Source organism: Ascaphus truei, chromosome 3 (genome assembly GCF_040206685.1).
Source record: "Ascaphus truei isolate aAscTru1 chromosome 3, aAscTru1.hap1, whole genome shotgun sequence".
NCBI lineage: Eukaryota > Metazoa > Chordata > Amphibia > Anura > Ascaphidae > Ascaphus > Ascaphus truei.
The window spans coordinates 430,890,597-430,914,105 of NC_134485.1; positions in this window are offsets into that span (position 1 = coordinate 430,890,597).

The window sequence follows — 23,509 nt, forward strand, 5'->3', positions numbered from 1 at the left end:
GGGGATCGGCCCTGTGCCATACACACACAGAGGAGGGAGGCAGGCAGGGGGAACGGCCCTGTGCCATACACCCACAGAGGAGGGAGGCAGGCAGGCGGGAACGGCCCTGTGCCATACACACACAGAGGAGGGAGGCAGGCAGGGGGGAACGGCCCTGTGCAATATACACACACAGAGGAGGGAGGCAGGCAGGGGGGAACGGCCCTGTGCAATATACACACACAGAGGAGGGAGGCAGGCAGGGGGGAACGGCCCTGTGCAATATACACACACAGAGGAAGAAGGGAGGCAGGCAGGCGGGAACGGCCCTGTGCCATACACACACAGAGGAGGGAGGCAGGCAGGGGGGAACGGCCCTGTGCCATACACACACAGAGGAGGGAGGCAGGCAGGGGGGAACAGCCCTGTGCCATACACACACAGAAGAGGGAGGCAGGCAGGCGGGAACGGCCCTGTGCAATATACACACACAGAGGAGGGAGGAAGGCAGGGGGGGAACGGCCCTGTGCAATATACACACACAGAGGAAGAAGGGAGGCAGGCAGGGGGGAACGGCCCTGTGCCATACACACACAGAGGAGGGAGGCAGGCAGGCGGGAACGGCCCTGTGCCATACACACACAGAGGAGGGAGGCAGGCAGGGGGGAACAGCCCTGTGCAATATACACACACAGAGGAGGGAGGGAGGCAGGGGGGAACGGCCCTGTGCCATACACACACAGAGGAGGGAGGCAGGCAGGGGGGAACGGCCCTGTGCAATATACACACACAGAGGAGGGAGGCAGGCAGGGGGGGAACGGCCCTGTGCAATATACACACACAGAGGAGGGAGGCAGGCAGGGGGGAACGGCCCTGTGCCATACACACGCAGAGGAGGGAGGCAGGCAGGGGGGAACGGCCCTGTGCCATACACACACAGAGGAGGGAGGCAGGCAGGGGGAACGGCCCTGTGCCATACACACACAGAGGAGGGAGGCAGGCAGGGGAGAACGGCCCTGTGCCATACACACACAGAGGAGGGAGGCAGGCAGGGGGGAACGGCCCTGTGCCATACACACACAGAGGAGGGAGGCAGGCAGGGGGGAACGGCCCTGTGCCATACACACACAGAGGAGGGAGGCAGGCAGGCGGGAACGGCCCTGTGCCATACACACACAGAGGAGGGAGGCAGGCAGGGGGGAACGGCCCTGTGCCATACACACACAGAGGAGGGAGGCAGGCAGGGGGGAACAGCCCTGTGCCATACACACACAGAGGAGGGAGGCAGGCAGGGGGGAACGGCCCTGTGCCATACACACACAGAGGAGGGAGGCAGGCAGGGGGAACGGCCCTGTGCCATACACACACAGAGGAGGGAGGCAGGCAGGGGAGAACGGCCCTGTGCCATACACACACAGAGGAGGGAGGGAGGCAGGGGGGAACGGCCCTGTGCCATACACACACAGAGGAGGGAGGCAGGCAGGGGGGAACGGCCCTGTGCCATACACACACAGAGGAGGGAGGCAGGCAGGCGGGAACGGCCCTGTGCCATACACACACAGAGGAGGGAGGCAGGCAGGGGGGAACGGCCCTGTGCCATACACACACAGAGGAGGGAGGCAGGCAGGGGGGAACAGCCCTGTGCCATACACACACAGAGGAGGGAGGCAGGCAGGCTGGGGGAACGGCCCTGTGCCATACACACACAGAGGAGGGAGGCAGGCAGGGGGGAACGGCCCTGTGCCATACACACACAGAGGTGGGAGGCAGGCAGGGGGGAACGGCCCTGTGCCATACACACACAGAGGAGGGAGGCAGGCAGGGGGGAACGGCCCTGTGCCATAGACACACAGAGGAGGGAGGCAGGCAGGGGGAACGGCCCTGTGCCATACACACACAGAGGAGGGAGGCAGGCAGGGGGGAACGGCCCTGTGCAATATACACACACAGAGGAGGGAGGCAGGCAGGGGGGGAACGGCCCTGTGTCATACACACGCAGAGGAGGGAGGCAGGCAGGGGGGAACGGCCCTGTGCCATACACACACAGAGGAGGGAGGCAGGCAGGGGGAACGGCCCTGTGCCATACACACACAGAGGAGGGAGGCAGGCAGGGGGGAACGGCCCTGTGCCATACACACACAGAGGAGGGAGGCAGGCAGGGGGGAACGGCCCTGTGCCATACACACACAGAGGAGGGAGGCAGGCAGGGGGAACGGCCCTGTGCCATACACACACAAAGGAGGGAGGCAGGCAGGGGGGAACGGCCCGGTGCCATACACACACAGAGGAGGCAGGCAGGCAGGGGGAACGGCCCTGTGCCATACACACACAGAGGAGGGAGGCAGGCAGGGGGGAACAGCCCTGTGCCATACACACACAGAGGAGGGAGGCAGGCAGGGGGGAACGGCCCTGTGCCATACACACACAGAGGAGGGAGGCAGGCAGGGGGGAACGGCCCTGTGCCATACACACACAGAGGAGGGAGGCAGGCAGGGGGGAACGGCCCTGTGCCATAGACACACAGAGGAGGGAGGCAGGCAGGGGGAACGGCCCTGTGCCATACACACACAGAGGAGGGAGGCAGGCAGGCGGGAACGGCCCTGTGCCATACACACACAGAGGAGGGAGGGAGGCAGGGGGGGAACGGCCCTGTGCCATACACACACAGAGGAGGGAGGCAGGCAGGGGGGGGACGGCCCTGTGCCATACACACACAGAGGAGGGAGGCAGGCAGGGGGGAACGGCCCTGTGCAATATAAACACACAGAGGAGGGAGGCAGGCAGGCGGGAACGGCCCTGTGCCATACACACACAGAGGAGGGAGGCAGGCAGGGGGGAACGGCCCTGTGCAATATACACACGCAGAGGAGGGAGGGAGGCAGGGGGAACGGCCCTGTGCCATACACACACAGAGGAGGGAGGCAGGCAGGGGGGAACGGCCCTGTGCCATACACACACAGAGAAGGGAGGGAGGCAGGGGGGAACGGCCCTGTGCCATACACACACAGAGGAGGGAGGCAGGCAGGGGGGAACGGCCCTGTGCCATACACACACAGAGGTGGGAGGCAGGCAGGGGGGAACGGCCCTGTGCCATACACACACAGAGGAGGGAGGCAGGCAGGGGGGAACGGCCCTGTGCCATACACACACAGAGGAGGGAGGCAGGCAGGGGGGAACAGCCCTGTGCCATACACACACAGAGGAGGGAGGCAGGCAGGCAGGGGGGACGGCCCTGTGCAATATACACACACATGGGAGGGAGGGAGGGAGGGAGGGAGGGAGGCAGGCAGGGGGGAACGGCCCTGTGCCATACACACACAGAGGAGGGAGGGAGGCAGGCAGGCAGGGGGGACGGCCCTGTGCCATACACACACAGAGGAGGGAGGCAGGCAGGGGGGAACGGCCCTGTGCCATATACACAGAGGAGGGAGGCAGGGGGACTATTCTCCCTCCATGTATAGCTGCTCAGCATATTAATACCCCCCCCCACCCCTGCACAAATTTACCATCACACACTGGTATCCTGGGGCTAGAATGGCATGTGTTTAGTAAGGTAAATGTAGCTGTGACACCATTCAGTACACACATTTATGGATGATTGTTACACTTCTACCACTTCCACAGTACACAAAAGCTTTGGAGCGTTTTTACAGTCTTTAGTGTGTTTTGGTGATCAGACAGGGAAATGGTTGTTTTTTGTTTTTTTTTACGTTTGTTTGTACAAAAATACGAAACCATTATTAATCAAACAGATCAGCGGACGCAGCTTGAAGTAAAGCGAAATATATCCATTTTCACAGAACACAAATAAGTCGAAAATAATTGTGACATTGGGGACGATGTAATATTATTAATGAAGCTTTTTAAAGTTGTTAAAACATTTGTACTCGAGTCATTACGCAGCGGGGCCCCTTTAAGAAGCTGGAGACTCTACGTGAGACGAGGGGAAGCTGGAGACTGCGTGAGACGCGGGGAAGCTGGAGACTGCGTGAGACGCGGGGAAGCTGGAGACTCTGCGTGAGACGAGGGGAAGCTGGAGACTGCGTGAGACGCGGGGAAGCTGGAGACTGCGTGAGACGAGGGGAAGCTGGAGACGCGGGGAAGCTGGAGACTCTGCGTGAGACGCGGGGAAGCTGGAGACTGCGTGAGACGCGGGGAAGCTGGAGACTGCGTGAGACGCGGGGAAGCTGGAGACTGCGTGAGACGCAGGGAAGCTGGAGACTCTGCGTGAGACGCGGGGAAGCTGGAGACTGCGTGAGACGCGGGGAAGCTGGAGACTCTGCGTGAGACGCGGGGAAGCTGGAGACTGCGTGAGACGTGGGGAAGCTGGAGACTGCGTGAGACGCGGGGAAGCTGGAGACTCTGCGTGAGACGCGGGGAAGCTGGAGACTGCGTGAGACACGGGGAAGCTGGAGACTGCGTGAGACGCGGGGAAGCTGGAGACTGCGTGAGACGCGGGGAAGCTGGAGACTGCGTGAGACGCGGGGAAGCTGGAGACTGCGTGAGACGCGGGGAAGCTGGAGACTGCGTGAGACGCGGGGAAGCTGGAGACTGCGTGAGACGCGGGAAGCTGGAGACTGCGTGAGATGCGGGGAAGCTGGAGACTGCGTGAGACACGGGGAAGCTGGAGACTGCGTGAGACGTGGGGAAGCTGGAGACACTGCGTGAGACGCGGGGAAGCTGGAGACTCTGCGTGAGACGCGGGGAAGCTGGAGACTGCGTGAGACGCGGGGAAGCTGGAGACTGCGTGAGACGCGGGAAGCTGGAGACTCTGCGTGAGACGCGGGGAAGCTGGAGACTCTGCGTGAGACGCGGGGAAGCTGGAGACTGCGTGAGACGCGGGAAGCTGGAGACTCTGCGTGAGACGCGGGGAAGCTGGAGACTGCGTGAGACGTGGGGAAGCTGGAGACTGCGTGAGACGCGGGGAAGCTGGAGACTCTGCGTGAGACGCGGGGAAGCTGGAGACTCTGCGTCAGACGCTGGGAAGCTGGAGACTCTGCGTCAGACGCGGGGAAGCTGGAGACTCTGCGTGAGACGCGGGGAAGCTGGAGACTGCGTGAGACGCGGGGAAGCTGGAGACTGCGTGAGACGTGGGGAAGCTGGAGACTGCGTGAGACGCGGGGAAGCTGGAGACTGCGTGAGACGTGGGGAAGCTGGAGACTGCGTGAGACGCGGGGAAGCTGGAGACTGCGTGAGACGCGGGGAAGCTGGAGACTGCGTGAGACGCGGGGAAGCTGGAGACTGCGTGAGACGCGGGGAAGCTGGAGACTGCGTGAGACGCGGGGAAGCTGGAGACTGCGTGAGACGCGGGGAAGCTGGAGACTGCGTGAGACGCGGGGAAGCTGGAGACTGCGTGAGACGCGGGGAAGCTGGAGACTGTGCGTGAGACGCGGGGAAGCTGGAGACTCTGCGTGAGACGCGGGGAAGCTGGAGACTGCGTGAGACGCGGGGAAGCTGGAGACTCTGCGTTAGACGCGGGGAAGCTGGAGACTGCGTGAGACGCGGGGAAGCTGGAAACTCTGCGTTAGACGCGGGGAAGCTGGAGACTGCGTGAGACGCGGGGAAGCTGGAAACTCTGCGTGTGACGCGGGGAAGCTGGAGACTGCGTGAGACGCGGGGAAGCGGGAGACTGCGTGAGATGCGGGGAAGCTGGAGACTGCGTGAGGCGCGGGGAAGCTGGAGACTGCGTGAGACGCGGGGAAGCTGGAGACTGCGTGAGGCGCGGGGAAGCTGGAGACTGCGTGAGACGCGGGGAAGCTGGAGACTGTGTGAGACGCGGGGAAGCTGGAGACTGCGTGAGACGCGGGGAAGCTGGAGACTGCGTGAGACGCGGGGAAGCTGGAGACTGCGTGAGACGCGGGGAAGCTGGAGACCCTGCGTGAGACACGGGGAAGCTGGAGACTCTGCGTGAGACGCGGGGAAGCTGGAGACTGCGTGAGACGCGGGGAAGCTGGAGACTGCGTGCGACGCGGGGAAGCTGGAGACTGCGTGAGACGCGGGGAAGCTGGAGACTCTGCGTGAGACGCGGGAAAGCTGGAGACTGGGTCAGACGCGGGGAAGCTGGAGACTGCGTGAGACGCGGGGAAGCTGGAGACTCTGCGTGAGACGCGGGGAAGCTGGAGACTCTGCGTGAGACGCGGGGAAGCTGGAGACTGCGTGAGACGCTGGGAAGCTGGAGACTCTGCGTGAGACACGGGGAAGCTGGAGACTGCGTGAGACGCGGGGAAGCTGGAGACTGCGTGAGACGTGGGGAAGCTGGAGACTGCGTGAGACGCAGGGAAGCTGGAGACTGCGTGAGACGCGGGAAAGCTGGAGACTGCGTGAGACGCGGGGAAGCTGGAGACTGCGTGAGACGCGGGGAAGCTGGAGACTGCGTGAGACGTGGGGAAGCTGGAGACTGCGTGAGACGCAGGGAAGCTGGAGACTGCGTGAGACGCGGGAAAGCTGGAGACTGCGTGAGACCCGGGGAAGCTGGAGACTCTGCGTGAGACGAGGGGAAGCTGGAGACTGCGTGAGACGCAGGGAAGCTGGAGACTGCGTGAGACGAGGGAAAACTGGAGACTGCGTGAGACGCAGGGAAGCTGGAGACTGCGTGAGACGCGGGAAAGCTGGAGACTGCGTGAGACGCGGGGAAGCTGGAGACTCTGCGTGAGACGCGGGGAAGCTGGAGACTGCGTGAGACGCGGGGAAGCTGGAGACTGCGTGAGACGTGGGGAAGCTGGAGACTGCGTGAGACGCGGGGAAGCTGGAGACTGCGTGAGACGCGGGGAAGCTGGAGACTGCGTGAGACGCGGGGAAGCTGGAGACTGCGTGAGACGAGGGGAAGCTGGAGACTGCGTGAGACGCAGGGAAGCTGGAGACTGCGTGAGACGCGGGAAAGCTGGAGACTGCGTGAGACGCGGGGAAGCTGGAGACTCTGCGTGAGACGCGGGGAAGCTGGAGACTGCGTGAGACGCGGGGAAGCTGGAGACTGCGTGAGACGCGGGGAAGCTCGAGACTCTGCGTGAGACGCGGGGAAGCTGGAGACTCTGCGTGAGACGCGGGGAAGCTGGAGACTCTGCGTCAGACGCTGGGAAGCTGGAGACTCTGCGTCAGACGCGGGGAAGCTGGAGACTCTGCGTGAGACGCGGGGAAGCTGGCGACTGCGTGAGACGCGGGGAAGCTGGAGACTGCGTGAGACGCGGGGAAGCTGGAGACTACGTGAGACGCGGGGAAGCTGGAGACTGCGTGAGACGCGGGGAAGCTGGAGACTGCGTGAGACGTGGGGAAGCTGGAGACTGCGTGAGACGCGGGGAAGCTGGAGACTGCGTGAGACGCGGGGAAGCTGGAGACTGCGTGAGACGCGGGGAAGCTGGAGACTGCGTGAGACGCGGGGAAGCTGGAGACTGCGTGAGACGCGGGGAAGCTGGAGACTGCGTGAGACGCGGGGAAGCTGGAGACTGCGTGAGACGCGGGGAAGCTGGAGACTGTGCGTGAGACGCGGGGAAGCTGGAGACTGCGTGAGACGCGGGGAAGCTGGAGACTGCGTGAGACGCGGGGAAGCTGGAGACTCTGCGTGAGACGAGGGGAAGCTGGAGACTCTGCGTGAGACGCGGGGAAGCTGGAGACTCTGCGTGAGACGCGGGGAAGCTGGAGACTGCGTGAGACGCGGGGAAGCTGGAGACTGCGTGAGACGCGGGGAAGCTGGAGACTCTGCGTTAGACGCGGGGAAGCTGGAGACTGCGTGAGACGCGGGGAAGCTGGAAACTCTGCGTTAGACGCGGGGAAGCTGGAGACTGCGTGAGACGCGGGGAAGCTGGAAACTCTGCGTGTGACGCGGGGAAGCTGGAGACTGCGTGAGACGCGGGGAAGCGGGAGACTGCGTGAGATGCGGGGAAGCTGGAGACTGCGTGAGACGCGGGGAAGCTGGAGACTGCGTGAGAAGCGGGGAAGCTGGAGACTGCGTGAGACGCGGGGAAGCTGGAGACTGCGTGAGACGCGGGGAAGCTGGAGACCCTGCGTGAGACACGGGGAAGCTGGAGACTCTGCGTGAGACGCGGGGAAGCTGGAGACTGCGTGAGACGCGAGGAAGCTGGAGACTGCGTGCGACGCGGGGAAGCTGGAGACTGCGTGAGACGCGGGGAAGCTGGAGACTCTGCGTGAGACGCGGGAAAGCTGGAGACTGGGTCAGACGCGGGGAAGCTGGAGACTGCGTGAGACGCGGGGAAGCTGGAGACTCTGCGTGAGACGCGGGGAAGCTGGAGACTCTGCGTGAGACGCGGGGAAGCTGGAGACTGCGTGAGACGCTGGGAAGCTGGAGACTCTGCGTGAGACACGGGGAAGCTGGAGACTGCGTGAGACGCGGGGAAGCTGGAGACTGCGTGAGACGTGGGGAAGCTGGAGACTGCGTGAGACGCAGGGAAGCTGGAGACTGCGTGAGACGCGGGAAAGCTGGAGACTGCGTGAGACGCGGGGAAGCTGGAGACTGCGTGAGACGCGGGGAAGCTGGAGACTGCGTGAGACGTGGGGAAGCTGGAGACTGCGTGAGACGCAGGGAAGCTGGAGACTGCGTGAGACGCGGGAAAGCTGGAGACTGCGTGAGACGCGGGGAAGCTGGAGACTCTGCGTGAGACGAGGGGAAGCTGGAGACTGCGTGAGACGCAGGGAAGCTGGAGACTGCGTGAGACGAGTGGAAGCTGGAGACTGCGTGAGACGCAGGGAAGCTGGAGACTGCGTGAGACGCGGGAAAGCTGGAGACTGCGTGAGACGCGGGGAAGCTGGAGACTCTGCGTGAGACGCGGGGAAGCTGGAGACTGCGTGAGACGCGGGGAAGCTGGAGACTCTGCGTGAGACGTGGGGAAGCTGGAGACTGCGTGAGACGTGGGGAAGCTGGAGACTGCGTGAGACGCGGGGAAGCTGGAGACTCTGCGTGAGACGCGGGGAAGCTGGAGACTCTGCGTGAGACGCGGGGAAGCTGGAGACTCTGCGTGAGACGCGGGGAAGCTGGAGACTCTGCGTGAGACGCGGGGAAGCTGGAGACTGTGTGAGACACGGGGAAGCTGGAGACTGCGTGAGAAGCGGGGAAGCTGGAGACTGCGTGAGACGTGGGGAAGCTGGAGACTGCGTGAGACGCGGGGAAGCTGGAGACTGCGTGAGACGCGGGGAAGCTGGAGACTCTGCGTGAGACGCGGGGAAGCTGGAGACTCTGCGTGAGACGTGGGGAAGCTGGAGACTGCGTGAGAAGCGGGGAAGCTGGAGACTGCGTGAGACGTGGGGAAGCTGGAGACTGCGTGAGACGCGGGGAAGCTGGAGACTGCGTGAGACGCGGGGAAGCTGGAGACTCTGCGTGAGACGCGGGGAAGCTGGAGACTCTGCGTGAGACGCGGGGAAGCTGGAAACTGCGTGAGACGCGGGGAAGCTGGAGACTCTGCGTGAGACGCGGGGAAGCTGGAGACTGCGTGAGACGCAGGGAAGCTGGAGACTGCGTGAGACGCGGGGAAGCTGGAGACTCTGCGTGAGACGTGGGGAAGCTGGAGACTCTGCGTGAGACGCGGGGAAGCTGGAGACTGCGTGAGACGCGGGGAAGCTGGAGACTTCGTGAGACGCAGGGAAGCTGGAGACTCTGCGTGAGACGCGGGGAAGCTGGAGACTGCGTGAGACGCGGGGAAGCTGGAGACTGCGTGAGACAAGGGGAAGCTGGAGACTGCGTGAGACGCGGGGAAGCTGGAGACTCTGCGTGAGACGCGGGGAAGCTGGAGACTGCGTGAGACGCGGGGAAGCTGGAGACTCTGCGTGAGACGCGGGGAAGCTGGAGACTGCGTGAGACGCGGGAAAGCTGGAGACTGCGTGAGACGAGGGGAAGCTGGAGACTCTGCGTGAGACGCGGGGAAGCTGGAGACTGCGTGAGACGCTGGGAAGCTGGAGACTCTGCGTGAGACGCGGGGAAGCTGGAGACTGCGTGAGATGCGGGGAAGCTGGAGACTGCGTGAGACGCGGGGAAGCTGGAGACTGCGTGAGACGAGGGGAAGCTGGAGACTGCGTGAGACGCGGGGAAGCTGGAGACTGCGTGAGACGTGGGGAAGCTGGAGACTGCGTGAGACGCAGGGAAGCTGGAGACTGCGTGAGACGCGGGAAAGCTGGAGACTGCGTGAGACGCGGGGAAGCTGGAGACTCTGCGTGAGACGAGGGGAAGCTGGAGACTGCGTGAGACGCAGGGAAGCTGGAGACTGCGTGAGACGAGTGGAAGCTGGAGACTGCGTGAGACGCAGGGAAGCTGGAGACTGCGTGAGACGCGGGAAAGCTGGAGACTGCGTGAGACGCGGGGAAGCTGGAGACTCTGCGTGAGACGCGGGGAAGCTGGAGACTGCGTGAGACGCGGGGAAGCTGGAGACTCTGCGTGAGACGTGGGGAAGCTGGAGACTGCGTGAGACGTGGGGAAGCTGGAGACTGCGTGAGACGCGGGGAAGCTGGAGACTCTGCGTGAGACGCGGGGAAGCTGGAGACTCTGCGTGAGACGCGGGGAAGCTGGAGACTCTGCGTGAGACGCGGGGAAGCTGGAGACTCTGCGTGAGACGCGGGGAAGCTGGAGACTGTGTGAGACACGGGGAAGCTGGAGACTGCGTGAGAAGCGGGGAAGCTGGAGACTGCGTGAGACGTGGGGAAGCTGGAGACTGCGTGAGACGCGGGGAAGCTGGAGACTGCGTGAGACGCGGGGAAGCTGGAGACTCTGCGTGAGACGCGGGGAAGCTGGAGACTCTGCGTGAGACGTGGGGAAGCTGGAGACTGCGTGAGAAGCGGGGAAGCTGGAGACTGCGTGAGACGTGGGGAAGCTGGAGACTGCGTGAGACGCGGGGAAGCTGGAGACTGCGTGAGACGCGGGGAAGCTGGAGACTCTGCGTGAGACGCGGGGAAGCTGGAGACTCTGCGTGAGACGCGGGGAAGCTGGAAACTGCGTGAGACGCGGGGAAGCTGGAGACTCTGCGTGAGACGCGGGGAAGCTGGAGACTGCGTGAGACGCAGGGAAGCTGGAGACTGCGTGAGACGCGGGGAAGCTGGAGACTCTGCGTGAGACGTGGGGAAGCTGGAGACTCTGCGTGAGACGCGGGGAAGCTGGAGACTGCGTGAGACGCGGGGAAGCTGGAGACTTCGTGAGACGCAGGGAAGCTGGAGACTCTGCGTGAGACGCGGGGAAGCTGGAGACTGCGTGAGACGCGGGGAAGCTGGAGACTGCGTGAGACAAGGGGAAGCTGGAGACTGCGTGAGACGCGGGGAAGCTGGAGACTCTGCGTGAGACGCGGGGAAGCTGGAGACTGCGTGAGACGCGGGGAAGCTGGAGACTCTGCGTGAGACGCGGGGAAGCTGGAGACTGCGTGAGACGCGGGAAAGCTGGAGACTGCGTGAGACGAGGGGAAGCTGGAGACTCTGCGTGAGACGCGGGGAAGCTGGAGACTGCGTGAGACGCTGGGAAGCTGGAGACTCTGCGTGAGACGCGGGGAAGCTGGAGACTGCGTGAGATGCGGGGAAGCTGGAGACTGCGTGAGACGCGGGGAAGCTGGAGACTGCGTGAGACGAGGGGAAGCTGGAGACTGCGTGAGACGCGGGGAAGCTGGAGACTCTGCGTGAGACGCGGGGAAGCTGGAGACTCTGCGTGAGACGCGGGGAAGCTGGAGACTCTGCGTGAGACGCGGGGAAGCTGGAAACTGCGTGAGACGCGGGGAAGCTGGAGACTCTGCGTGAGACGCGGGGAAGCAGGAGACTGCGTGAGACGCGGGGAAGCTGGAGACTCTGCGTGAGACGTGGGGAAGCTGGAGACTCTGCGTGAGACGCGGGGAAGCTGGAGACTGCGTGAGACGCGGGGAAGCTGGAGACTTCGTGAGACGCAGTGAAGCTGGAGACTCTACGTGAGACGCGGGGAAGCTGGAGACTCTGCGTGAGACGCGGGGAAGCTGGAGACTGTGCGTGAGACGCGGGGAAGCTGGAGACTGCGTGAGACGCGGGGAAGCTGGAGTCTGCGTGAGACGCGGGAAAGGTGGAGACTCTGCGTGAGACGCGGGGAAGCTGGAGACTGCGTGAGACGCGGGGAAGCTGGAGACTGCGTGAGACGCGGGGAAGCTGGAGACTGCGTGAGATGTGGGGAAGCTGGAGACTGCGTGAGACGCGGGGAAGCTGGAGACTCTGCGTGAGACGCGGGGAAGCTCGAGACTCTGCGTGAGACGCGGGGAAGCTGGAGACTCTGCGTGAGACGCGGGGAAGCTGGAGACTCTGCGTCAGACGCTGGGAAGCTGGAGACTCTGCGTCAGACGCGGGGAAGCTGGAGACTCTGCGTGAGACGCGGGGAAGCTGGAGACTGCGTGAGACGCGGGGAAGCTGGAGACTGCGTGAGACGAGGGGAAGCTGGAGACTGCGTGAGACGCGGGGAAGCTGGAGACTCTGCGTGAGACGCGGGGAAGCTGGAGACTGCGTGAGACGCGGGGAAGCTGGAGACTGCGTGAGACGCGGGGAAGCTGGAGACTCTGCGTGAGACGCGGGGAAGCTGGAGACTCTGCGTGAGACGCGGGGAAGCTGGAGACTCTGCGTGAGATACGGGGAAGCTGGAGACTGCGTGAGACGCGGGGAAGCTGGAGACTCTGCGTTAGACGCGGGGAAGCTGGAGACTGCGTGAGACGCGGGGAAGCTGGAAACTCTGCGTTAGACGCGGGGAAGCTGGAGACTGCGTGAGACGCGGGGAAGCTGGAAACTCTGCGTTAGACGCGGGGAAGCTGGAGACTGCGTGAGACGCGGGGAAGCTGGAGACTCTGCGTGAGACGAGGGGAAGCTGGAGACTGCGTGAGACGCGGGGAAGCTGGAAACTCTGCGTTAGACGCGGGGAAGCTGGAGACTGCGTGAGACGCGGGGAAGCTGGAGACTGCGTGAGACGCGGGGAAGCTGGAGACTCTGCGTGAGACGCGGGGAAGCTGGAGACTGGGTCAGACGCGGGGAAGCTGGAGACTGCGTGAGACGCGGGGAAGCTGGAGACTCTGCGTGAGACGCGGGGAAGCTGGAAACTCTGCGTTAGACGCGGGGAAGCTGGAGACTCTGCGTGTGACGCGGGGAAGCTGGAGACTGCGTGAGACGCGGGGAAGCTGGAGACTGCGTGAGACGCGGGGAAGCTGGAGACTGCGTGAGACGCGGGGAAGCGGGAGACTGCGTGAGATGCGGGGAAGCTGGAGACTCTGCGTGAGGCGCGGGGAAGCTGGAGACTGCGTGAGACGCGGGGAAGCTGGAGACTGGGTCAGAAGCGGGGAAGCTGGAGACTCTGCGTGAGACGTGGGGAAGCTGGAGACTGCGTGAGACGCGGGGAAGCTGGAGACTGCGTGAGACGCGGGGAAGCTGGAGACTCTGCGTGAGACGTGGGGAAGCTGGAGACTCTGCGTGAGACGCGGGGAAGCTGGAGACTGCGTGAGACGCGGGGAAGCTGGAGACTTCGTGAGACGCAGGGAAGCTGGAGACTCTACGTGAGACGCGGGGAAGCTGGAGACTCTGCGTGAGACGCGGGGAAGCTGGAGACTGCGTGAGACGCGGGGAAGCTGGAGACTCTGCGTGAGACGCGGGGAAGCTCGAGACTCTGCGTGAGACGCGGGGAAGCTGGAGACTCTGCGTGAGACGCGGGGAAGCTGGAGACTCTGCGTCAGACGCTGGGAAGCTGGAGACTCTGCGTCAGACGCGGGGAAGCTGGAGACTGCGTGAGACGCGGGGAAGCTGGAGACTGCGTGAGACGCGGGGAAGCTGGAGACTCTGCGTGAGACGAGGGGAAGCTGGAGACTCTGCGTGAGACGCGGGGAAGCTGGAGACTCTGCGTGAGACGCGGGGAAGCTGGAGACTGCGTGAGACGCGGGGAAGCTGGAGAGTGCGTGAGACGCGGGGAAGCTGGAGACTCTGCGTGAGACGCGGGGAAGCTGGAGACTGCGTGAGACGCGGGGAAGCTGGAGACTGCGTGAGACGCGGGGAAGCTGGAGACTGCGTGAGACGCGGGGAAGCTGGAGACTGCGTGAGATGCGGGGAAGCTGGAGACTGCGTGAGACGCGGGGAAGCTGGAAACTCTGCGTGTGACGCAGGGAAGCTGGAGACTCTGCGTGAGACGTGGGGAAGCTGGAGACTGCGTGAGAAGCGGGGAAGCTGGAGACTGCGTGAGACGTGGGGAAGCTGGAGACTGCGTGAGACGCGGGGAAGCTGGAGACTGCGTGAGACGCGGGGCGCTGGAGACTCTGCGTGAGACGCGGGGAAGCTGGAGACTCTGCGTGAGACGCGGGGAAGCTGGAGACTGCGTGAGATGCGGGGAAGCTGGAGACTGCGTGAGACGCGGGGAAGCTGGAAACTCTGCGTGTGACGCGGGGAAGCTGGAGACTCTGCGTGAGACGTGGGGAAGCTGGAGACTGCGTGAGAAGCGGGGAAGCTGGAGACTGCGTGAGACGTGGGGAAGCTGGAGACTGCGTGAGACGCGGGGAAGCTGGAGACTGCGTGAGACGCGGGGAAGCTGGAGACTCTGCGTGAGACGCGGGGAAGCTGGAGACTCTGCGTGAGACGCGGGGAAGCTGGAGACTGCGTGAGAAGCGGGGAAGCTGGAGACTGCGTGAGACGTGGGGAAGCTGGAGACTGCGTGAGACGCGGGGAAGCTGGAGACTGCGTGAGACGCGGGGAAGCTGGAGACTCTGCGTGAGACGCGGGGAAGCTGGAGACTCTGCGTGAGACGCGGGGAAGCTGGAGACTGCGTGAGAAGCGGGGAAGCTGGAGACTGCGTGAGACGTGGGGAAGCTGGAGACTGCGTGAGACGCGGGGAAGCTGGAGACTGCGTGAGACGCGGGGAAGCTGGAGACTCTGCGTGAGACGCGGGGAAGCTGGAGACTCTGCGTGAGACGTGGGGAAGCTGGAGACTGCGTGAGAAGCGGGGAAGCTGGAGACTGCGTGAGACGTGGGGAAGCTGGAGACTGCGTGAGACGCGGGGAAGCTGGAGACTGCGTGAGACGCGGGGAAGCTGGAGACTCTGCGTGAGACGCAGGGAAGCTGGAGACTCTGCGTGAGACGCGGGGAAGCTGGAAACTGCGTGAGACGCGGGGAAGCTGGAGACTCTGCGTGAGACGCGGGGAAGCTGGAGACTGCGTGAGACGCAGGGAAGCTGGAGACTGCGTGAGACGCGGGGAAGCTGGAGACTCTGCGTGAGACGTGGGGAAGCTGGAGACTCTGCGTGAGACGCGGGGAAGCTGGAGACTGCGTGAGACGCGGGGAAGCTGGAGACTTCGTGAGACGCGGGGAAGCTGGAGACTCTGCGTGAGACGCGGGGAAGCTGGAGACTGCGTGAGACAAGGGGAAGCTGGAGACTGCGTGAGACGCGGGGAAGCTGGAGACTCTGCGTGAGACGCGGGGAAGCTGGAGACTGCGTGAGACGCTGGGAAGCTGGAGACTCTGCGTGAGACGCGGGGAAGCTGGAGACTGCGTGAGACGCGGGGAAGCTGGAGAGTGCGTGAGACGCGGGGAAGCTGGAGACTCTGCGTGAGACGCGGGGAAGCTGGAGACTGCGTGAGACGCGGGGAAGCTGGAGACTGCGTGAGACGCGGGGAAGCTGGAGACTGCGTGAGACGCGGGGAAGCTGGAGACTGCGTGAGACGCGGGGAAGCTGGAAACTCTGCGTGTGACGCAGGGAAGCTGGAGACTCTGCGTGAGACGTGGGGAAGCTGGAGACTGCGTGAGAAGCGGGGAAGCTGGAGACTGCGTGAGACGTGGGGAAGCTGGAGACTGCGTGAGACGCGGGGAAGCTGGAGACTGCGTGAGACGCGGGGCGCTGGAGACTCTGCGTGAGACGCGGGGAAGCTGGAGACTCTGCGTGAGACGCGGGGAAGCTGGAGACTGCGTGAGATGCGGGGAAGCTGGAGACTGCGTGAGACGCGGGGAAGCTGGAAACTCTGCGTGTGACGCGGGGAAGCTGGAGACTCTGCGTGAGACGTGGGGAAGCTGGAGACTGCGTGAGAAGCGGGGAAGCTGGAGACTGCGTGAGACGTGGGGAAGCTGGAGACTGCGTGAGACGCGGGGAAGCTGGAGACTGCGTGAGACGCGGGGAAGCTGGAGACTCTGCGTGAGACGCGGGGAAGCTGGAGACTCTGCGTGAGACGCGGGGAAGCTGGAGACTGCGTGAGAAGCGGGGAAGCTGGAGACTGCGTGAGACGTGGGGAAGCTGGAGACTGCGTGAGACGCAGGGGAAGCTGGAGACTGCGTGAGACGCGGGGAAGCTGGAAACTCTGCGTGTGACGCGGGGAAGCTGGAGACTCTGCGTGAGACGTGGGGAAGCTGGAGACTGCGTGAGACGTGGGGAAGCTGGAGACTGCGTGAGACGCAGGGGAAGCTGGAGACTGCGTGAGACGCGGGGAAGCTGGAAACTCTGCGTGTGACGCGGGGAAGCTGGAGACTCTGCGTGAGACGTGGGGAAGCTGGAGACTGCGTGAGAAGCGGGGAAGCTGGAGACTGCGTGAGACGTGGGGAAGCTGGAGACTGCGTGAGACGCGGGGAAGCTGGAGACTGCGTGAGACGCGGGGAAGCTGGAGACTCTGCGTGAGACGCGGGGAAGCTGGAGACTCTGCGTGAGACGCGGGGAAGCTGGAGACTGCGTGAGAAGCGGGGAAGCTGGAGACTGCGTGAGACGTGGGGAAGCTGGAGACTGCGTGAGACGCGGGGAAGCTGGAGACTGCGTGAGACGCGGGGAAGCTGGAGACTCTGCGTGAGACGCGGGGAAGCTGGAGACTCTGCGTGAGACGTGGGGAAGCTGGAGACTGCGTGAGAAGCGGGGAAGCTGGAGACTGCGTGAGACGTGGGGAAGCTGGAGACTGCGTGAGACGCGGGGAAGCTGGAGACTGCGTGAGACGCGGGGAAGCTGGAGACTCTGCGTGAGACGCGGGGAAGCTGGAGACTCTGCGTGAGACGCGGGGAAGCTGGAAACTGCGTGAGACGCGGGGAAGCTGGAGACTCTGCGTGAGACGCGGGGAAGCTGGAGACTGCGTGAGACGCAGGGAAGCTGGAGACTGCGTGAGACGCGGGGAAGCTGGAGACTCTGCGTGAGACGTGGGGAAGCTGGAGACTCTGCGTGAGACGCGGGGAAGCTGAAGACTGCGTGAGACGCGGGGAAGCTGGAGACTTCGTGAGACGCAGGGAAGCTGGAGACTCTGCGTGAGACGCGGGGAAGCTGGAGACTCTGCGTGAGACAAGGGGAAGCTGGAGACTGCGTGAGACGCGGGGAAGCTGGAGACTCTGCGTGAGACGCGGGGAAGCTGGAGACTGCGTGAGACGCTGGGAAGCTGGAGACTGCGTGAGACGAGGGGAAGCTGGAGACTGTGTGAGACGCGGGGAAGCTGGAGACTCTGCGTGAGACGAGGGGAAGCTGGAGACTCTGCGTGAGACGCGGGGAAGCTGGAGACTGCGTGAGACGCTGGGAAGCTGGAGACTCTGCGTGAGACGCGGGGAAGCTGGAGACTGCGTGAGACGCGGGGAAGCTGGAGACTGCGTGAGACGCGGGGAAGCTGGAGACTGCGTGAGACGAGGGGAAGCTGGAGACTGCGTGAGACGCGGGAAGCTGGAGACTCTGCGTGAGACGCGGGGAAGCTGGAGACTCTGCGTGAGACGCGGGGAAGCTGGAGACTCTGCGTGAGACGCGGGGAAGCTGGAGACTCTGCGTGAGACGCGGGGAAGCTGGAGACTCTGCGTGAGACGTGGGGAAGCTGGAGACTGCGTGAGACGCGGGGAAGCTGGAGACTGCGTGAGACGCGGGGAAGCTGGAGACTTCGTGAGACGCAGTGAAGCTGGAGACTCTACGTGAGACGCGGGGAAGCTGGAGACTCTGCGTGAGACGCGGGGAAGCTGGAGACTGTGCGTGAGACGCGGGGAAGCTGGAGACTGCGTGAGACGCGGGGAAGCTGGAGACTGCGTGAGACGCGGGAAAGGTGGAGACTCTGCGTGAGACGCGGGGAAGCTGGAGACTGCGTGAGACGCGGGGAAGCTGGAGACTGCGTGAGACGCGGGGAAGCTGGAGACTGCGTGAGATGTGGGGAAGCTGGAGACTGCGTGAGACGCGGGGAAGCTGGAGACTCTGCGTGAGACGCGGGGAAGCTCGAGACTCTGCGTGAGACGCGGGGAAGCTGGAGACTCTGCGTGAGACGCGGGGAAGCTGGAGACTCTGCGTCAGACGCTGGGAAGCTGGAGACTCTGCGTCAGACGCGGGGAAGCTGGAGACTCTGCGTGAGACGCGGGGAAGCTGGAGACTGCGTGAGACGCGGGGAAGCTGGAGACTCTGCGTGAGACGTTTGGAAGCTGGAGACTCTGCGTGAGACGCGGGGAAGCTGGAGACTGCGTGAGACGCGGGGAAGCTGGAGACTCTGCGTGAGACGCGGGGAAGCTGGAGACTGCGTGAGACGCGGGGAAGCTGGAGACTCTGCGTGAGACGCGGGGAAGCTGGAGACTGCGTGAGACGCGGGGAAGCTGGAGACTGCGTGAGACGCGGGGAAGCTGGAGACTCTGCGTGAGACGCGGGGAAGCTGGAGACTCTGCGTGAGACGCGGGGAAGCTGGAGACTGCGTGAGACGCGGGGAAGCGGGAGACTGCGTGAGATGTGGGGAAGCTGGAGACTGCGTGAGACGAGGGGAAGCTGGAGACTCTGCGTGAGACGCGGGGAAGCTGGAGACTGCGTGAGACGCGGGGAAGCGGGAGACTGCGTGAGATGCGGGGAAGCTGGAGACTGCGTGAGACGCGGGGAAGCTGGAGACTCTGCGTGAGACGCGGGGAAGCTGGAGACTGCGTGAGACGCGGGGAAGCTGGAGACTCTGCGTGAGACGCGGGGAAGCTGGAGACTCTGCGTGAGACGTGGGGAAGCTGGAGACTGCGTGAGACGCGGGGAAGCTAGAAACTCTGCGTGAGACGCGGGGAAGCTGGAGACTCTGCGTGAGACGCGGGGAAGCTGGAGACTGCGTGAGACGCGGGGAAGCTGGAGACTCTGCGTGAGACGCGGGGAAGCTGGAGACTCTGCGTGAGACGCGGGGAAGCTGGAGACTGCGTGAGACGAGGGGAAGCTGGAAACTCTGCGTGAGACGCGGGGAAGCTGGAGACTGCGTGAGACGCGAGGAAGCTGGAGACTGCGTGAGACGCGGGGAAGCTGGAGACTGCGTGAGACGAGGGGAAGCTGGAGACTCTGCGTGAGACGCGGGGAAGCTGGAGACTGCGTGAGACGTGGGGAAGCTGGAGACTCTGCGCGAGACGCCGGGAAGCTGGAAACTGCGTGAGACGCGGGGAAGCTGGAGACCCTGCGTGAGACGCGGGGAAGCTGGAGACTCTGCGTGAGACGCGGGGAAGCTGGAGACTCTGCGTGAGACGCGGGGAAGCTGGAGACTCTGCGTGAGACGCGGGGAAGCTGGAGACTCTGCGTGAGACGCGGGGAAGCTGGAGACTGCGTGAGACGCGGGGAAGCTGGAGAGTGCGTGAGACGCGGGGAAGCTGGAGACTCTGCGTGAGACGCGGGGAAGCTGGAGACTGCGTGAGACGCGGGGAAGCTGGAGACTGCGTGAGACGCGGGGAAGCTGGAGACTGCGTGAGACGCGGGGAAGCTGGAGACTGCGTGAGATGCGGGGAAGCTGGAGACTGCGTGAGACGCGGAGAAGCTGGAAACTCTGCGTGTGACGCAGGGAAGCTGGAGACTCTGCGTGAGACGTGGGGAAGCTGGAGACTGCGTGAGAAGCGGGGAAGCTGGAGACTGCGTGAGACGTGGGGAAGCTGGAGACTGCGTGAGACGCGGGGAAGCTGGAGACTGCGTGAGACGCGGGGCGCTGGAGACTCTGCGTGAGACGCGGGGAAGCTGGAGACTCTGCGTGAGACGCGGGGAAGCTGGAGACTGCGTGAGATGCGGGGAAGCTGGAGACTGCGTGAGACGCGGGGAAGCTGGAAACTCTGCGTGTGACGCGGGGAAGCTGGAGACTCTGCGTGAGACGTGGGGAAGCTGGAGACTGCGTGAGAAGCGGGGAAGCTGGAGACTGCGTGAGACGTGGGGAAGCTGGAGACTGCGTGAGACGCGGGGAAGCTGGAGACTGCGTGAGACGCGGGGAAGCTGGAGACTCTGCGTGAGACGCGGGGAAGCTGGAGACTCTGCGTGAGACGCGGGGAAGCTGGAGACTGCGTGAGAAGCGGGGAAGCTGGAGACTGCGTGAGACGTGGGGATGCTGGAGACTGCGTGAGACGCAGGGGAAGCTGGAGACTGCGTGAGACGCGGGGAAGCTGGAAACTCTGCGTGTGACGCGGGGAAGCTGGAGACTCTGCGTGAGACGTGGGGAAGCTGGAAACTGCGTGAGACGTGGGGAAGCTGGAGACTGCGTGAGACGCAGGGGAAGCTGGAGACTGCGTGAGACGCGGGGAAGCTGGAAACTCTGCGTGTGACGCGGGGAAGCTGGAGACTCTGCGTGAGACGTGGGGAAGCTGGAGACTGCGTGAGAAGCGGGGAAGCTGGAGACTGCGTGAGACGTGGGGAAGCTGGAGACTGCGTGAGACGCGGGGAAGCTGGAGACTGCGTGAGACGCGGGGAAGCTGGAGACTCTGCGTGAGACGCGGGGAAGCTGGAGACTCTGCGTGAGACGCGGGGAAGCTGGAGACTGCGTGAGAAGCGGGGAAGCTGGAGACTGCGTGAGACGTGGGGAAGCTGGAGACTGCGTGAGACGTGGGGAAGCTGGAGACTGCGTGAGACGCGGGGAAGCTGGAGACTGCGTGAGACGCGGGGAAGCTGGAGACTCTGCGTGAGACGCGGGGAAGCTGGAGACTCTGCGTGAGACGTGGGGAAGCTGGAGACTGCGTGAGAAGCGGGGAAGCTGGAGACTGCGTGAGACGTGGGGAAGCTGGAGACTGCGTGAGACGCGGGGAAGCTGGAGACTGCGTGAGACGCGGGGAAGCTGGAGACTCTGCGTGAGACGCGGGGAAGCTGGAGACTCTGCGTGAGACGCGGGGAAGCTGGAAACTGCGTGAGACGCGGGGAAGCTGGAGACTCTGCGTGAGACGCGGGGAAGCTGGAGACTGCGTGAGACGCAGGGAAGCTGGAGACTGCGTGAGACGCGGGGAAGCTGGAGACTCTGCGTGAGACGTGGGGAAGCTGGAGACTCTGCGTGAGACGCGGGGAAGCTGGAGACTGCGTGAGACGCGGGGAAGCTGGAGACTTCGTGAGACGCAGGGAAGCTGGAGACTCTGCGTGAGACGCGGGGAAGCTGGAGACTGCGTGAGACAAGGGGAAGCTGGAGACTGCGTGAGACGCGGGGAAGCTGGAGACTCTGCGTGAGACGCGGGGAAGCTGGAGACTGCGTGAGACGCTGGGAAGCTGGAGACTGCGTGAGACGAGGGGAAGCTGGAGACTGTGTGAGACGCGGGGAAGCTGGAGACTCTGCGTGAGACGAGGGGAAGCTGGAGACTCTGCGTGAGACGCGGGGAAGCTGGAGACTGCGTGAGACGCTGGGAAGCTGGAGACTCTGCGTGAGACGCGGGGAAGCTGGAGACTGCGTGAGACGCGGGGAAGCTGGAGACTGCGTGAGACGCGGGGAAGCTGGAGACTGCGTGAGACGAGGGGAAGCTGGAGACTGCGTGAGACGCGGGGAAGCTGGAGACTCTGCGTGAGACGCGGGGAAGCTGGAGACTCTGCGTGAGACGCGGGGAAGCTGGAGACTCTGCGTGAGACGCGGGGAAGCTGGAGACTCTGCGTGAGACGCGGGGAAGCTGGAGACTCTGCGTGAGACGTGGGGAAGCTGGAGACTCTGCGTGAGACGCGGGGAAGCTGGAGACTGCGTGAGACGCGGGGAAGCTGGAGACTTCGTGAGACGCAGTGAAGCTGGAGACTCTACGTGAGACGCGGGGAAGCTGGAGACTCTGCGTGAGACGCGGGGAAGCTGGAGACTGTGCGTGAGACGCGGGGAAGCTGGAGACTGCGTGAGACGCGGGGAAGCTGGAGACTGCGTGAGACGCGGGAAAGGTGGAGACTCTGCGTGAGACGCGGGGAAGCTGGAGACTGCGTGAGACGCGGGGAAGCTGGAGACTGCGTGAGACGCGGGGAAGCTGGAGACTCTGCGTGAGACGCGGGGAAGCTCGAGACTCTGCGTGAGACGCGGGGAAGCTGGAGACTCTGCGTGAGACGCGGGGAAGCTGGAGACTCTGCGTCAGGACGCTGGAAGCTGGAGACTCTGCGTCAGACGCGGGGAAGCTGGAGACTCTGCGTGAGACGCGGGGAAGCTGGAGACTGCGTGAGACGCGGGGAAGCTGGAGACTGCGTGAGACGAGGGGAAGCTGGAGACTGCGTGAGACGCGGGGAAGCTGGAGACTGCGTGAGACGCGGGGAAGCTGGAGACTGCGTGAGACGCGGGGAAGCTGGAGACTCTGCGTGAGACGCGGGGAAGCTGGAGACTGCGTGAGACGCGGGGAAGCTGGAGACTGCGTGAGAAGCGGGGAAGCTGGAGACTGCGTGAGACGTGGGAAGCTGGAGACTGCGTGAGACGCAGGGGAAGCTGGAGACTGCGTGAGACGCGGGGAAGCTGGAAACTCTGCGTGTGACGCGGGGAAGCTGGAGACTCTGCGTGAGACGTGGGGAAGCTGGAAACTGCGTGAGACGTGGGGAAGCTGGAGACTGCGTGAGACGCAGGGGAAGCTGGAGACTGCGTGAGACGCGGGGAAGCTGGAAACTCTGCGTGTGACGCGGGGAAGCTGGAGACTCTGCGTGAGACGTGGGGAAGCTGGAGACTGCGTGAGAAGCGGGGAAGCTGGAGACTGCGTGAGACGTGGGGAAGCTGGAGACTGCGTGAGACGCGGGGAAGCTGGAGACTGCGTGAGACGCGGGGAAGCTGGAGACTCTGCGTGAGACGCGGGGAAGCTGGAGACTCTGCGTGAGACGCGGGGAAGCTGGAGACTGCGTGAGAAGCGGGGAAGCTGGAGACTGCGTGAGACGTGGGGAAGCTGGAGACTGCGTGAGACGCGGGGAAGCTGGAGACTGCGTGAGACGCGGGGAAGCTGGAGACTCTGCGTGAGACGCGGGGAAGCTGGAGACTCTGCGTGAGACGTGGGGAAGCTGGAGACTGCGTGAGAAGCGGGGAAGCTGGAGACTGCGTGAGACGTGGGGAAGCTGGAGACTGCGTGAGACGCGGGGAAGCTGGAGACTGCGTGAGACGCGGGGAAGCTGGAGACTCTGCGTGAGACGCGGGGAAGCTGGAGACTCTGCGTGAGACGCGGGGAAGCTGGAAACTGCGTGAGACGCGGGGAAGCTGGAGACTCTGCGTGAGACGGGGAAGCTGGAGACTGCGTGAGACGCAGGGAAGCTGGAGACTGCGTGAGACGCGGGGAAGCTGGAGACTCTGCGTGAGACCGTGGGGAAGCTGGAGACTCTGCGTGAGACGCGGGGAAGCTGGAGACTGCGTGAGACGCGGGGAAGCTGGAGACTTCGTGAGACGCAGGGAAGCTGGAGACTCTGCGTGAGACGCGGGGAAGCTGGAGACTGCGTGAGACAAGGGGAAGCTGGAGACTGCGTGAA